Genomic DNA, 14,874 nt, shown 5'->3' with positions numbered 1-14,874 from the left:
GAAGCGTACAAAAAACATTGGAGGCCAAAACCACTTGTTCATTGCCAGGAAAATTGAGAAAACAGTGCCCGGGATTATTCCTTTCCCCTCCAAGATGCAGCATGCTCTAAGAATCTCTCCAAACAGCTGCTACATCACGTAGGAGGAAAGAACTTTCAAATCATGAGAGGATTTGTATTTCTAATATAAGGAAGTGCTGAGGAGTTACTTCAAAGTAAATTGACTGCCAAAAAAAAAAAAAATAGCCATAGGGAGACCGTTGCAACAAGAGTGATTCTAGATATGTGTTAGCCAGAAGGACACCTTTATAGAACAAGAATGAATCTAGATGTATGAAGATGTGTGACTAGGTGTATGATCTTTCATTGTTGTTTACTTGGACTGCACATTATAATGCATAATTTAAATAATGCTTATTTAAAAACCAATTACAGTGCTCACTTTGGTAGCACATATACTAAAATTGGAATGATATACGCAAGATTAGCAGGATCCCTTGTGAGGATGACACCCAAATTTGTGAAGCGTTCCATATTTTTAGAGCATAATGCTAAGCAGAGTTAGTCAGTCAGAGAAGGACAAATGCCATATGATATCACTCAGATGTAGAATTTAGGAAGCACAACAAATAAGCAAAGGGCAGGGGCATGGGGAAAGAGAAAGAGACAGACAAACCAAGAAATGGACTTTTAACTATTGAGAACAAACCGATGACTACCAGAGGGGATGGGGGGAAGGGTGAAATAAGTGATGAGGATTAAAGAGCACACTTATCATGATGAGCTCTGAGTAATACATAGAATTGTTGAGTCACTGTATTGTATATCTGAAAATAATATAACACTGTATGTTAACTATACTGAAATTTGAATAAAAAGAAGGTTAGTGGGATCTGATTATTTGCCTGCAAACTGGGGAGATGGAAAGTCTCAGTAGGGACACAGGAAAACTTGTCCACTAACATATTTTGTGAGGCCTAGACTGATAGGAGGTCGATTCAGATATAAACATACCTTCAAACAAAGTGATAAAACGAAGATAGAAAAGGGCAGAATTTGAAGAATGTAACATAAGTTACAATAAAAAGAATTCCACCATGTGCCTGAATTTACTTTGGATAAAAGATGCAATTGTTTTGGGTTTGTTTGTTTGTTTGTTTTTTGTGTTTTTGTTTTTCTTGGTTAGAGAAAATAAGAACTAACTTACTGGAGATCAATGACACCTGTGGAATTATAAATATTCTTCAATACCCAGATATGTTTATCTACATTGTCCACTGTATTTCTGCTGATTTATACCATGCATAATCTATAGTGACTATATATGTGCATCTATAATGTGCATAATCTATATGTACAGTATATGTATGCATCTATGCAAAATATATGCATGTGTAATTTTACGTAAAGATTTTTTTTTCAAAGTTTATTTATTTTTGGGACAGAGAGAGACAGAGCATGAACGGGGGAGGGTCAGAGAGAGGGAGACACAGAATCGGAAACAGGCTCCAGGCTCTGAGCCATCAGCCCAGAGCCCGACGCGGGGCTTCAACTCACGGACTGCGAGATCGTGACCTGGCTGAAGTCGGACGCTTAACCGACTGCGCCACCCAGGCGCCCCTAAGTAAAGATTTTTTTTTAAGTTTATTTATTTTGAGAGAGAGAGAGAGAAAGGGGAGGGGCAGAGAGAGGGAGAGAAAGAATCCCAGGCAGGTCCACACTGTCAGCACAGAGTCTGATGTGGTGCTTGAATTCACAAACCATGAGATCAAGACATGAGCCAAAGTCAGACACGTAACTTACTGAGCCACCCAGGTGTCCCTTAAGAAAATATATTTTTGTAGGGCTGTAAGAAATTTTATTTTTTTTAATAGGACATAATCAAATAGGGTTTGAAGATCAAAGTTGCACAGATTATTTAGTAAATATATAAGGATAGTAATACTTTAAAAATTTTTCGATAGCTACAAATGACTTCCAGTGTTCTTCACATGAAAATGGTAATTTGGAACATTATAGTTAAACAAACCTCCCCCGACTCTTTCCTGAAGCTCTGGAGATACAGTTCTTTCCTTGGTGTGTGGGAAGTTGCACAGTGTTGCCCAAATAAACTCTGGGAGACTTTCTTTTCAATTTAGTAATTTTATTTCTTGCATCCTGGAATTTTTGTCTTTATTTGGAAAAGAAAAGGCAATCCAACATATTTTTAACTGTATCTGCTATAATATAGCCACTTCTACTTTGTTTTAATTAATATTTTTATGATATGTCTTTTTTCATGTGTTTGCTTTCAAGCTGCCTATATCATTATCTTTGAAGTGAGTTTCTTGTAGATAGCATATGGTTGCGTTATGATTTCTAATCCCTTTTGTCAATTTCTGTCTTTTAATTGTTGTATGTAGACCATCTGCATTTAATGATTTGTTAATGCTTTTGTCTGCCATTTTATTTTTCTATTTTCTGTTTGTTCATTTTACATATATATATTTTTTCTGTTTTTATTTCCCTGCCTTCTTTTAAGCTACCCATACATTTGGGGATTCCATTTTTACTTATCTATAGTGATTTTTGTGGCTGTTCTAGGTATTACATTATACACATAACTTATCTGTTGGTGTCATCATTTTAACAGTGTGAGTAAAGTATAGAAATATTATCTCACTTTGCATCCTTTTGCTCATCTTCCTACGTTTAGAATATAATTATTTTAATACTTCTTGTACATATATCAGAACTATATCACAGTGTTACAATTTTACTTTAACATCCAACATAATTTAGAACCTCAACAAAAGAGAATTATATTGTATTTACCCATATTTTTGTTTACTATGTTCTTTCTTCAATTTTTACATTCCAATGTACCTTTCCTTTAAAAAAAAGATCATTTTATTTCTTTTTACAGAACTTCTTCCTTAGGTCATTCTTTCAGGATAGATAAACTGGTGACAAACCCTTCATCCATAGATATATTGATTTCCCCTTCATTTCTAGAGTACATTTTTGCTGAATATAAGATTCTGAGTGAATAGTACGTATTCTTCAGCTCTGAAAAAAAAGTTTTTATCCTATTCTTCTTGACTTTCTTGATTTTTGATGAGAAGTCTGCTGTCATTCAAAAATTTTTTTTCTTGTAGGTAAGGTGTCATTTTTCTCTTGTTGCTTTCCAGATTACTTCCTGTTTGCCTTTAGATTTCAAGATTTGACTAATATATGTTTTGATGTTTAGCTTTGTGAATCTGTAGGTTTTTAGCATTTCCAAATTGGAATACGTGATTTCTTTGAGTACTTTTAAAATGTGTCCCATTTCACCTTTTGTCCTGGGACTCCAATAACATGAATATTAGGTCTTTCATTCTATTCTCATAGGCTTCTAAGGCTTTATTCATTTACTTTCCTTCTTTTCTCACCCCGTTGTTCATATTGGGTAAGTTCTCTTGGTTTATTTATTCATTCATCCAGTCTTTCTTCTGGTCCTTCCAATATCCTGTTTATTCCATTTATGAAGGTTTTTAAATTTTTATTATTAATATTATTTTGGTAATTGTATTTTTCAGTTGGAAACTTTGCTGTTGGTACTTCTTTACACCCTACATTTCTTTTCTGATTTTTTTTCTGATTTTTGCTGTTTCATGTGTGTGCACAATTCTCAATGAAGCATTTTATTTTGACTGCTTTAATTCTAACATCTCTGTCATCTCAGGTTTTGAATCCATTCATTCTCATTTTCACTTGGTTTGAGATCTTGGTATGACAAGTGGCATACAGAGGCACCTCATTATTGTCGGAGGGATGTAATAAGCCCAGGCTACTTTTGTGCTTTCCCGTGACACTGTGAAAGAGTAGGGCCATTCGTAGTCAGTGAAGATCATCATCCTGACTCCTTTTTTCTTTAAGTTTTTTTTTTTAATTTTTGTAATATTTCTCTATTTTTGCGAGAGAGAGAGAGAGAGACAGAGCATGAGTGGGAGAGGGGCAGAGAGAGAGAGAGGGAGACACCGAATCTGAAGCAGGCTTCAGGCTCTGAGTTGTCTGCACAGAGCCTGATGCAGGGCTTGAACTCACAAGCTGTGAGATCATGACCTGAACTGAAGTCAGACACTCAGCCAACTGAGCCACTCAAACGCCCCTTCTTTTTTTTTAATTTTTATTTAAATTCCAGTTAGTTAACATATAATGTAATACTGGTTTCAGTAGTAGAATGTTCTGATTCATCACTTACATACAGCACCCAGTGCTCATCACAAGTGCCCTCCTTAGTAACCATCACCCACTTAGCTCATTCTCACACCAACCTCCCTCCATCAACTCTCATCTTTTTCTCTATAGTTAACAGTCTGTTTGATGGTTTACCTGTCTTTTTCCCCCATGTTCATCTCTTTTGTTTTTGGAATTCCACATATGAGTGAAATCATATGGTATTTGTCTTTTGCTGACTGACTCCAAGTAGCATTATACTCTTGTTCCACCCACATCATTGCAAATGGCTGAGTCATATTCATGTCTATATATACATGTCTATATATACAAGTCTATATATACATACGCATACCACTTCTTTATGAATTCATCGGTCTATGGACATTTGGGCTCTTTCCATAATTTGCCTATTGTTGATAATGCTGACATAAACATTGGGGTGAAATTAACAACACAGGAAACAAGTGTTGGTGAGGATGCAGAAAAGGGGGAACCCCCTTACACTGTTGGTGGGAATGCAAACTGGTGCAGCCACTGTGGAAAACAGTATGGAGATTCCTCCAAAAGTTAAAAATAGGACTACCCTATGTTCCAGCAGTGCACTACTAGGTATTTACCCAAAGGATACAAAAATACTGATTCAAAGAGACACATGCACCCAACCGTCCTGACTCCCGCTGGGCCTTCTCGACACCAATGTGACAGGAGTGTTGGAATACCTTGTTGCAGTTTCAGAAGAGGGGATTCTGAGGCTCCTCACTTGGCATTTTCTGTCATAGGTAGGAGTTGGGCCATACATCTTTCTATGGCATTTGACTGGAAGAGAGCATTTCTTGCCTAAGTGTTTTCTGTCTTGTTAAGCTTCTTTTTCCCTGGTCCTTTGACTAGAGAGAGCAAGTTCTTGTTGAGGCTTTTTTTTCCCTTTTCTTTCCTTTTTTTCTCTTTGTCTGCATCCATTGGTGTCGTTGGGTGGCTGATTCCTTCATATCCAAGCCTGAGATATATGAGGCAAAAAGAAAACAAGGAGTTCACCACTGTGTTCTACTTTGGGTCTAAGCTTCCTGGTGACTTCCTTCCATCTTATAAAGTTGTCTTTTATTTATTTTTTTATATATACAATTTCCAGGGGTTGTAGTTGTATTTAGCAAACATACTAAAGAATAGCTTGTCTCCTCTACTTTTGTGGAGGTAAAATTCTCTGAGTTAGGTGGTGGACACAACATTCAGGACATCACATTCTGTGTTAAAGCATTTGGTTTTTATTATGAGTGAAATTAGAGATATCCAGAAATATTCCCATGACATAGTATTGAGTAATGTGGTATATGGTGGAACCACTTACTGAAATGAACTTGAAGGAACATTAAGTATGTAGGAGAATCAAGTGTTTATTATTGGATATGTATTATATACCTATGATTCCCTTATAGGTCTGATGTTCAGAGAGAAGTTTATCTGGATTTAAAATATTTCGTTATGTCAGCATATGGGCTCCACTGAAAACATGGGAAAAGAAAATTTAAAACATGAAAAATACATTAGAGGCAGATAGTCGAGATAGGAAAACAGTGGGCCCAGAAAACTGCCATGGCAAAAGTCAAAATCAAGACAATAGGCAGTATGGGAAGAACCAATCAAAGACACAAATTAAAATCAATGAAATTGTGGATGGGGAGTGGACATTGTCGAAGTCTAGAAGTCAAAAGAAGAGAGTGAGTTCTGTTACAATGAATGACAAATAGAGGTTAATGATATGAATATTGAAAATATGGTCACTGGATTTGGCAGCATATAAATCACTATTTATTTTGGAAAGAAATTATTCTGTTTGATTATCTTGAGTGGATGCAATGGGGGGTTACTCAGAGAGTGAAAGACAAATGATGAAGTGCGTGCATCCTATGGAGACAACTGTCCAAATTATCATGTGAGAAGGGGAGTACACAATGAGGTAATAGCTAGAATGAGGACAGGTGGGTTTTTAAGGCATTCTGGTTTGTTTTAAAAATAGTTGAATGTGTGCTTGTTAATGAAAATGATACAGCATAAAAGGAGAGGTTAAAATGCACAAGAGAATGTATTTATTATTGGAGGTGTTAAATATGTGACAAAGTAGAAATCAATCTTGTACTTATAGCTTTTTGTATATTTTAAGCTTATAATATATATCTTGGCTCTTTCTTGCTTAAGGAATTCTATATAAAAAGAGATCAGAAAATATTAGGTAGTTTCCTTATTTAAATGTTCAAACATAGTTACATTTTTATATGTTTGGAACAAATACAAGTTAAGTAGCAAAATATCTAAATGCAGATTTTTAAAAAAATTGTTACTTGTTGAAGATTATTGCAGCATCCGATTGATGGTTCATAAAGAGTATCAATAGAAAAATATATACAACATGGTACTTTGAACTATAAATCATATTTAATGGTTCCCCAATATTAGTTTATAAGTCTTTGTGTGCATAAAACAATTTCTTCTTACTTGGAAAAGTGGTGATATGTACTCAGATTAAAAAAAAAATTCTGGCTTCAATTTAGAAAGTTTGTTGTTTTAAGATCTTGCTTGACCACCTACAACATGTGTTTGTAAATCCCTGTTTGCAGCTTTGTGTTTTTCATGAGACTTTCTATTCCAGTAAGAACAGCTGGTGAAATTAAGGTTACTGTCCTAAATTTCATTTAGAAGCCATTGGTGTAAAGCTATTTTCAGGATCATTTACTTGGCTCTCGAATACACTCCTTTTAGTTGTTAGAAATGTAATCTCACGTTGCTAATGTTCAAATCACGGATAGATACTACCATGTTCTGAAAATGAGTTTATATCAGATGGTTAAATGCATACAGCACATTTTAAAAAAATAATTTGGGCATCATTTAAAAAATTATCATTTTAAAAGTATAACTTTGGACTTCAAGAACTTTGGTGGTATTATCTGTTAAACTATAGGTCTTTTAAAATTTGAAATAATTATTTGTTGATTTATTCACTTTTGTTTGCAGTGTGTGTGTGGGAGGGTGTTATTTCATTTTTGTTTCAAGAAAGAACTTTATTGAGATTTATAAAAGACTTCAGACTTCAAAAAACACTAGGGTCATCAGGACTAACCCATCAGCTTACAAATAAACTCATCAGAGATACAATAATCAGAGAACATAAATAATATGTGTCAAGCAGTATTACTACAGTGATTTAAATCCTTGACATTTCCCTTTTTCAGTGGAGTGCTACTCCTTTTACTGTTTTCTAATATGACTATACTGAACAGTTGTATATTTTTATAGTAGAAGGGACTACAAGAAAAAAAGAACAGTTTTCCGGTTCTAAAATTAAATGCCACGTGCTGGAGTTTTAAGGGTTTAATAGCTAATACTTCCCTCCTTTTTTCTCCTTACCCAGTTTGAAATCAAATGGCAAATAGGAAGAACATTTGGAAATGAAAATAACACTTTATGATAATAAAAATATTTGGAAAATGTGGCTTAGGTCTATGGATAAATTCACATTAAAATTATGTGTCTAGGCATTGACTAACCCACATTGGAATTGCAACATCAGCTTGGGATTGCAGAATCGTTTGAAAAGCAAAGATCCCAAAGAGAATCAGAAGGGTCTGAACATTAATTCTCTGTCTACCTTACCAAATTCATGCACTAGATAATTTCTCTTCCCCACTGGAAGTGAGTGAAGACACATGACAATGTCCAGGATAATACTGCAGTGGAAGCTCCTCTCCATGCAAAAGTGAAGAGCAGAGAAGAAATGTCCCAGACAAACATACCGGAGAGTGTGAAAAAGATCGTGTTTTTAACTGAGCTTTCTTAAATCCCAACAATACTGAATCAGGCATGACTGTAGCTATGATATGAACATATTGGAAATACAACTTCTCTACCTCTAGATTCTGAAAAACTGTTACGCTAGAAAATTGAAAGTAAAGAAAAATAACCATATCACACACAACACACACACACACACACACACACACACAAATTGCATCTCCCATCACCAAACATGGGATTTATTTCAGACATGATGGTATTAGGCCATAGATAAAAATCTCACAATATCAACGAAGAATTCGTTAATAGCAATTAAGAACTTCTCAAAAGAAAAATTATCGCTAAATAACTAATATTGTTATTTTAAGTTGAAAAACATTCCAAACAAATATATCATGGACTGATTCTAAAATACATTACTTGGGGCGCCTGGGTGGCGCAGTCGGTTAAGCGTCCGACTTCAGCCAGGTCACGATCTCGCGGTCCGTGAGTTCGTGCCCCGCGTCGGGCTCTGGGCTGATGGCTCAGAGCCTGGAGTCTGCTTCCGATTCTGTGTCTCCCTCTCTCTCTGCCCCTCCCCCATTCATGCTCTGTCTCTCTCTGTCTCAAAAATAAATAAAACGTTAAAAAAAATTTTTTTAAATACATTACAAAATAAAGTTTGAAATAAAATACTTTATTATCTAAATAATATAAAGCCCCAAATTTCTTTTAATCACTGACCAGTTCATTAGTCAATGATTAATTATCAAACTTTCAAAATAACCTGTAGCTTTATAAGAATAATTGAAGAATCTGTTACCAAAATTCAGTGTGTTTTCTGGCTTCTAGATCTTTTAGTTTATATAGCCATTACCAAGGGGAACCATGACTCAACTCAGGCATTTTATATGTCCACAGACTGTTCTTTCTCTTGATATAATTTCATAGCTCTCCAAAGATGTTTTTGGAATTATACTCTTGAATACTAGTTCTTGTAAAAGTAATATATTATGGACTAAATGTTTGTGTCCCCCGCCACATTCATATGTTAAAGCCCTATCTCCCAATGCAATGGTATTAGTAGGTGGGGCCTTCAGATGTAATCAAGATAGATAAGGTCTTGAGAAAAGAACCATCATGAGTGGGATCAGTGCCTTTATAAGAGATCTTGCCTCCATCATGTGATGACACAGCAAGAAGTCTGTAGTCTGTAACTATGAAGAGGGCTCTCCCTGGAACCTGACCATGCTGACACTGTAATTTGGACCTCCAGCCTCTAGAACTGTAAGAAATAGATTTCTGCTGTTTATAAGCCGCCTTTTGTACTTTGTTATAACAGCTCATACTGAGATATAATGACAAAAGTTTCAATAATAAAATACTGAATTATATGGGCCTCTGTTATATAATCCTACAAATCATTTAGAATTCTATTTTTAAAAATTATGTTATTATCAACTTATCTTCCACTTCCTGCATTCAATGAATCACAAAATCTACTAATATTTAATGTATTTTCTCCTTCTATTGCTCACAGCCAATCTCTTGGTCCAGGCCCTTATCATCTGGGTTCATCCAATATGGCCTAACAGAAGTTCCCACATGTGTGGTTTCTACTCCTCTATCTATACACTTTTGCCACTATAATATTTCTAAAAGTTTACTGTGATTAAGTCATGTTCATACTTGAAAGTCTCCAAAGATTTTAATTTGAACAGTAGCCACTAGCAACAATCAAATTGATTCAAATGATTCACTACCGCTAATGCATATACTCTTCTGGGGAATGTAATGTTAGAAACTACCCTTACATGTTCATTCAAGTGAATGCCACCTGCATTAAAATTGTTTGGATTATAAACTGGAGACGACAGCCAGTCGTAATGAAGTCGATATAGGAAATTTAAATTAAGCAAATCCCACTATCTCCTAAAAATGCCAAGATGACAGAAAACACACACACACACACACAAACACACACGCACACACACACTAAATTAGATCATAAACTAAGATAAGAAAATGAGAGAAAACTTTAGTATCTTTTGCATATATTAAACAGAAATAATAGAGATCAAAGCAATACAAAATAAAGAAAGTAAAATTTATTTGCTCTAATGCTATAATAAAATTACAACTCAAAAAGCACACACAGGGTAAACCGAGAAAGACTTGTCATAGCTTCTCTACTCAATCTCTCAGAGACTCAGTCCAAATCAGAAAATTAGACCCCAGTCCCTCCCAAAACATTCCAAGAAACCAGTAAAGGAAGTATCAAGCCAGTTATGTTACTTGTGATTTCTACCTTGGAAGATGGAGTCTCCATTAAAAAAAATAGAAGTACTAATGAGGAAAAAAAAGGCACAAACTTTTCAGCAGAGCATACTGTAGACTTTTGTTCATGATCTCCATCAGTTCAAATCGTTTGATAACAATCTAGCGAGAGTCTGAGAAGCCATTATCTTTTTATGTGAGGAAGTACACTGGGTAAATGAGTCTGTAAAGTAAGAGTGTGAATGGAAGTTTTAGACATCAATCCTCTGTCTGGTTCAATAGAGATAGTTAAATACAAAACCATACACAGTGTCAGGGCAGGGCAATCCATTCAGACAAATCATTAGACAACTTTAAAATTGGACTAATATTGAATATTCAAAGATGTTAGTTAAGGAGACAAATCAAACATGAGACATAGGCTTGTTGAATCCAACTCAATTCAAACAAAATAAAGGCAAATAAAGATAGACAGTCACACGAAGGCAAACAAAAAATAACATACATCTAAAAAGATTTATTGACCAGTGTGTAAGAAAATTCCACAGATCTTTAGCTTCAACCATAGAATGAGAGAACAATTGGTCCCCATGAAACAAGAATATATAGCCCTAACAACAATCTTCAGGTAACAAAATCGGATAATAGAAACAGAGAACAAAGTTTAAAATAAAAAATAAAGGAAATGGATAAGCTGTGGCACATTTGCAAGAGAACTAAATTTATGGTCTGTAACATGGATTCGGCAAAAGAGACAGCAGATTTGATTAATCTTTGGAAAAGGCAAAAGAATAAAAAATATTAGATGTGAGATATTAATAGAGATGGCAGATAATAAAGAACCAATAAATCCAAAACTAGTTTTCTTGAAAAAGAGTAGAACACGTAGAACAAAAGCAATAATCACATAAGGGAGAAAACTTCTGAGAGGGAGAAAATTTCTGAGAGGAGAGAAGACCAATGTATTCATAGGAGGCAAGCCACTGTCATATTCACAGCAAAATATAATTTTTTTCTAAATTGAGCTTGTGGAGTTTCAAGAAAAGGTATTAGGAACTAAGAATACTATATATACTTAGTAATCAAAGTTTTCCTGAGAGATTTATCTGTTTCCTTTATTGGTATCTGCATGCTTTCCACAGCCAAAAACTCCAACAGAGAATGTTCAAAAGTGAATTATACTATGTGTAGGATTCATGGAAGACTTGTAAATTACTGAGGCATACGGCAATAAAAGAAAAAATTGTTAGTTTCAGACTTGTTCATTATATTGCAATCATTGTATTAGGATATATATTAAAATCACTCCAATTAAATTAAAATCAGAATATATTTTGTAGTTAAAGTAAGTATATATATATTATTTTCCTCTCTGATTTTTGGATACATTAAGATAATTTATTTTTTTCTATTATTCCAGGTAAAACCATACGTGACTTACTGAGTCACATAGAATTCAAATCTCTGTTATTGCCATCTTTCAGTTCTTAATTTTGAACAAGGACTTATATATGCATTGTGTGCTGTGCCTTGTAAATTGTGTCGTCAGTGCTGGTGCCATAGTTAGGTCTTATCTAATTATGTTTATTTTACTTCCCTTTCTTCTTCCCTCTCTCTGTACTTTCTTCCCTTCCTTTCTTTAATATGATTATCATAGTCACTTGGGGTAGAGAATATTTCAAAATGGAAAACCGTAGCAAAAAATAAAATAAACACCCCTGTAATTCCAACTCTGGAAGTGTTAACTGACCATGTACTCTAATGAAAGGAAGCATAAGGAACTTGCCCAAGTAAGTAGAAGGGTATTAAAGTGGATTTAATAAGAGATTCTAGTATAAGCATTTCTCCAAAAACTATTGTCAAAATGTTGGGTAAATCTCTCACCTTCACTATAATGCACAGAAGCTCTCTCACCTCAAACCCAGGGATGGTGTTAAGAGATAAGTGGTTAGTTTGACTGTGCCACTTAGAAGACACAGATGTGGGTGTCTGAGCCTTATCTGAATGACAAAAGGTGAGAGACTGGATTGAGCAGCCTTGGAGCCACAAGCAGAGGGAGCTGCAGAGAAGAACATGCACTGTGGCTAAGATTATGGGTTTTTCTGTGTCCTTCGTGATTCTGTAAAAGAATCCTATCCCCTGATAGTTTTCTTAGCAGTGGTATCGAACAAGGCACATCAGCCTGGAAAGGAATCAGAAGATACAAGAGGAAGGATTGGGTGGCTTGGAGGGAAAAGACCACCTCACCAAGGCCGGGGAGCTCAGGGGAGAGAGATCTGTGAGGAATCCACAGATTTGTTCAGCTCTTTAGCAGATACAGTAAAACGATGGATTGTGGAGTAACTTTTTCTGCGAGTGTTTTGAAAGACCAGGAAGTATTTCTAACACATTTTAACTTGATAAAGGAGTGATGTCTTGCAACATGAGTAGTACGTGATGCCAAAGGTAACATGATCACAAGTGAGCCAAGGGTTCTTCTCTCTCTGTCTTTCTGTCTCTCTCCCTTGTTGCAGGAAAGTGGGTGATTGTTTCCCATGCTCAGATGCTTGGTTTCAGGCTGCAGTGTTTGGCGGAAATCAGTGATTTTTTGGAATGTTGGAAGATGCCCACCACTGGCACTAGTTTTTGTTTTTGTTTTTGTTACTTCAAAGCACCTATGGACAGTTCTTAGCTTTTCCATACAAGAGTAAGCTTAGGAAGTCTTTGCTTCATTCTAGGTAAGGCTGCTTGCAGATATAGACCCTTTTCTCTCTGCCTTATTGTCGGTTCCATTCAATACAGTATATGACAAGAGTTTATTAATAGTGTACTGTAATTAACAGTGGTGTGAGTGTATACAATGGCCCCCATGCAGAAAAAGGTTGAAAAGAAAGGCAGTAAGAAGAAGGAGATATTACAGTGGAAGTTAAGAATGAAATAATTGAAAAGTATGAATGAGGTATGTGAGTGGCCGAAACTGCAAGACTTTATAAGAAGTCTGCTTCTACATTTTGTCTGCAGAGGAGGAGGAGAAAAGGCAGAAGAACTCCTCACTTCAAATGAGATTAGGGACATGTACAAAATATGGGAAACAGTACAAAATTTTGTAGAAAATCACCACCCAAATAAAGCTGCAGCAGTGTGCACAAAAATCTGTTTAAAGATGACACAAGGCCACATTTGTATGAAATCCTCAAAAGGAGGTAAGTGTCATTGGATAGGTTCTTTGTTAAGGTTGCATGAAAAGAAAAAGATTCCCTTGAGCCAATAGTAGTGAATTTGTGATAGTGAAAATTATCCTACACCATAACCTTCCTCTCTCTCTTATCTTCCTTACACCAGCCATGAAGGTTTTCAAAGGTAAGTGCAGGTTACTTTGTTCATTGTCCTTTATATTTTCTTTATTATTTTGTGTTCAATTAGAGTATTGAAATCATTTTATATGAATATTTTTGGGTGGCGGAACGAATCATCTGAGTTTCCATTATTTCTTATGGGGAAATTTGCTTTGATATACAAGTGCTTTGGATTATAAGCATGTTTCTGGAACAAATTATGCTCACAAACCTAGGTTTTACTGGATTGAATATCTCTCCCAATGTCTCTCTGTTCTTCAAACTTTTGGTAAGCCTATAGTGCTCAGCCATACTATGTTTTCTTATGTTTTTCTGCAATCCTACTTTTTTCATATTTTTTGCTTTTTTTTTTCTCATGAGTTTAAGAGAGAAGGAACCCTTTGATCTCTTAGTCTCTGGCTTCAACCTCTTATTCTTGTCTCAGGTGAAATAGTCCAGGACCCAGGACGATCCTATTTGGTGCATATGTAGAACGGGGAATGATTTAATATTTGAATTTCTGGTACAAGAGGGGGAAAGAGGAAACAAAAAGACCAGGCATAAATGGGCTTTAAGTGTATTGTTTTGATTGTACTAAAACCATACTATTTTTAAAAAGTCTCCTGAGGTATACAATTTAAGGACAAGGCCATGCATTCTAGACCACATGCATGGTTATGTTTTCGAGACAGCAGAGTCATTGCTCATCTCCCCACCAAACTACTCTGGTGATGGTGACTATCACGATACATGTAAATTCAGTGGTTCCATGCTGACTTACCCCCACCCCCCAGAAATATCCTACTTTATATCTTGCAGTCTATTTCTCAAAAATTTCTGTTCTCATCATTCTCTTCATCACCATATCCTCTCTTTGGCTTCACTCTTCTGATGCTGATGTCTGACTTCTGACCTCTCTTCTGGTACTCGAGGGTTCTAATTTTTTTTTTAATTTTTATGTTTATTTATATTTGAGAGAGAGAGAGAGAGAGAGAGAGAGTGGGGGAGGGGCAGAGAGAGAGGGAGGCACAGAATCTGAAGCCGGCTCCAGGCTCTGAGCTGTCAGCACAGAGCCTGACGTGGGGCTTGAACCCCCGAACTGGGGGATCACGACCTGAGCCAAAGTCGGACACTTACCCAACTGAGCCACACAGGCTCCCCAAGCATTCTAAATTTTTAAAGGAAGGTGTGCATGTAATAGTGATTACTGTTGAGCCAGTTTACTAAATCCAAAGAATCGAAGTACAATGCAAAGTTACTAAGTCCAATAAATTAGCATCTAAGGGAGCTGACGTATACGTGCAAAGGGTTGAAGTAAG

At 35.8% G+C, this 14,874-nt stretch overlaps 1 non-coding gene across 1 annotated transcript; it reads left to right on the top strand.

The window, feature by feature from the left end:
• The first annotated feature begins 433 nt into the window (after positions 1-433).
• LOC123581835 lies at positions 434-539 on the top strand. Its single transcript, XR_006704050.1, has one exon. It is a non-coding gene; the product is annotated as a U6 spliceosomal RNA (small nuclear RNA).
• The last annotated feature ends 14,335 nt before the right edge of the window (positions 540-14,874 follow it).

The sequence above is a fragment of the Leopardus geoffroyi genome, chromosome A1 (assembly GCF_018350155.1).
Source record: "Leopardus geoffroyi isolate Oge1 chromosome A1, O.geoffroyi_Oge1_pat1.0, whole genome shotgun sequence".
Lineage (NCBI taxonomy): Eukaryota > Metazoa > Chordata > Mammalia > Carnivora > Felidae > Leopardus > Leopardus geoffroyi.
Note: the sequence above shows the minus strand (reverse complement) of the source record. Positions and strands in the feature narration are given on the sequence as shown.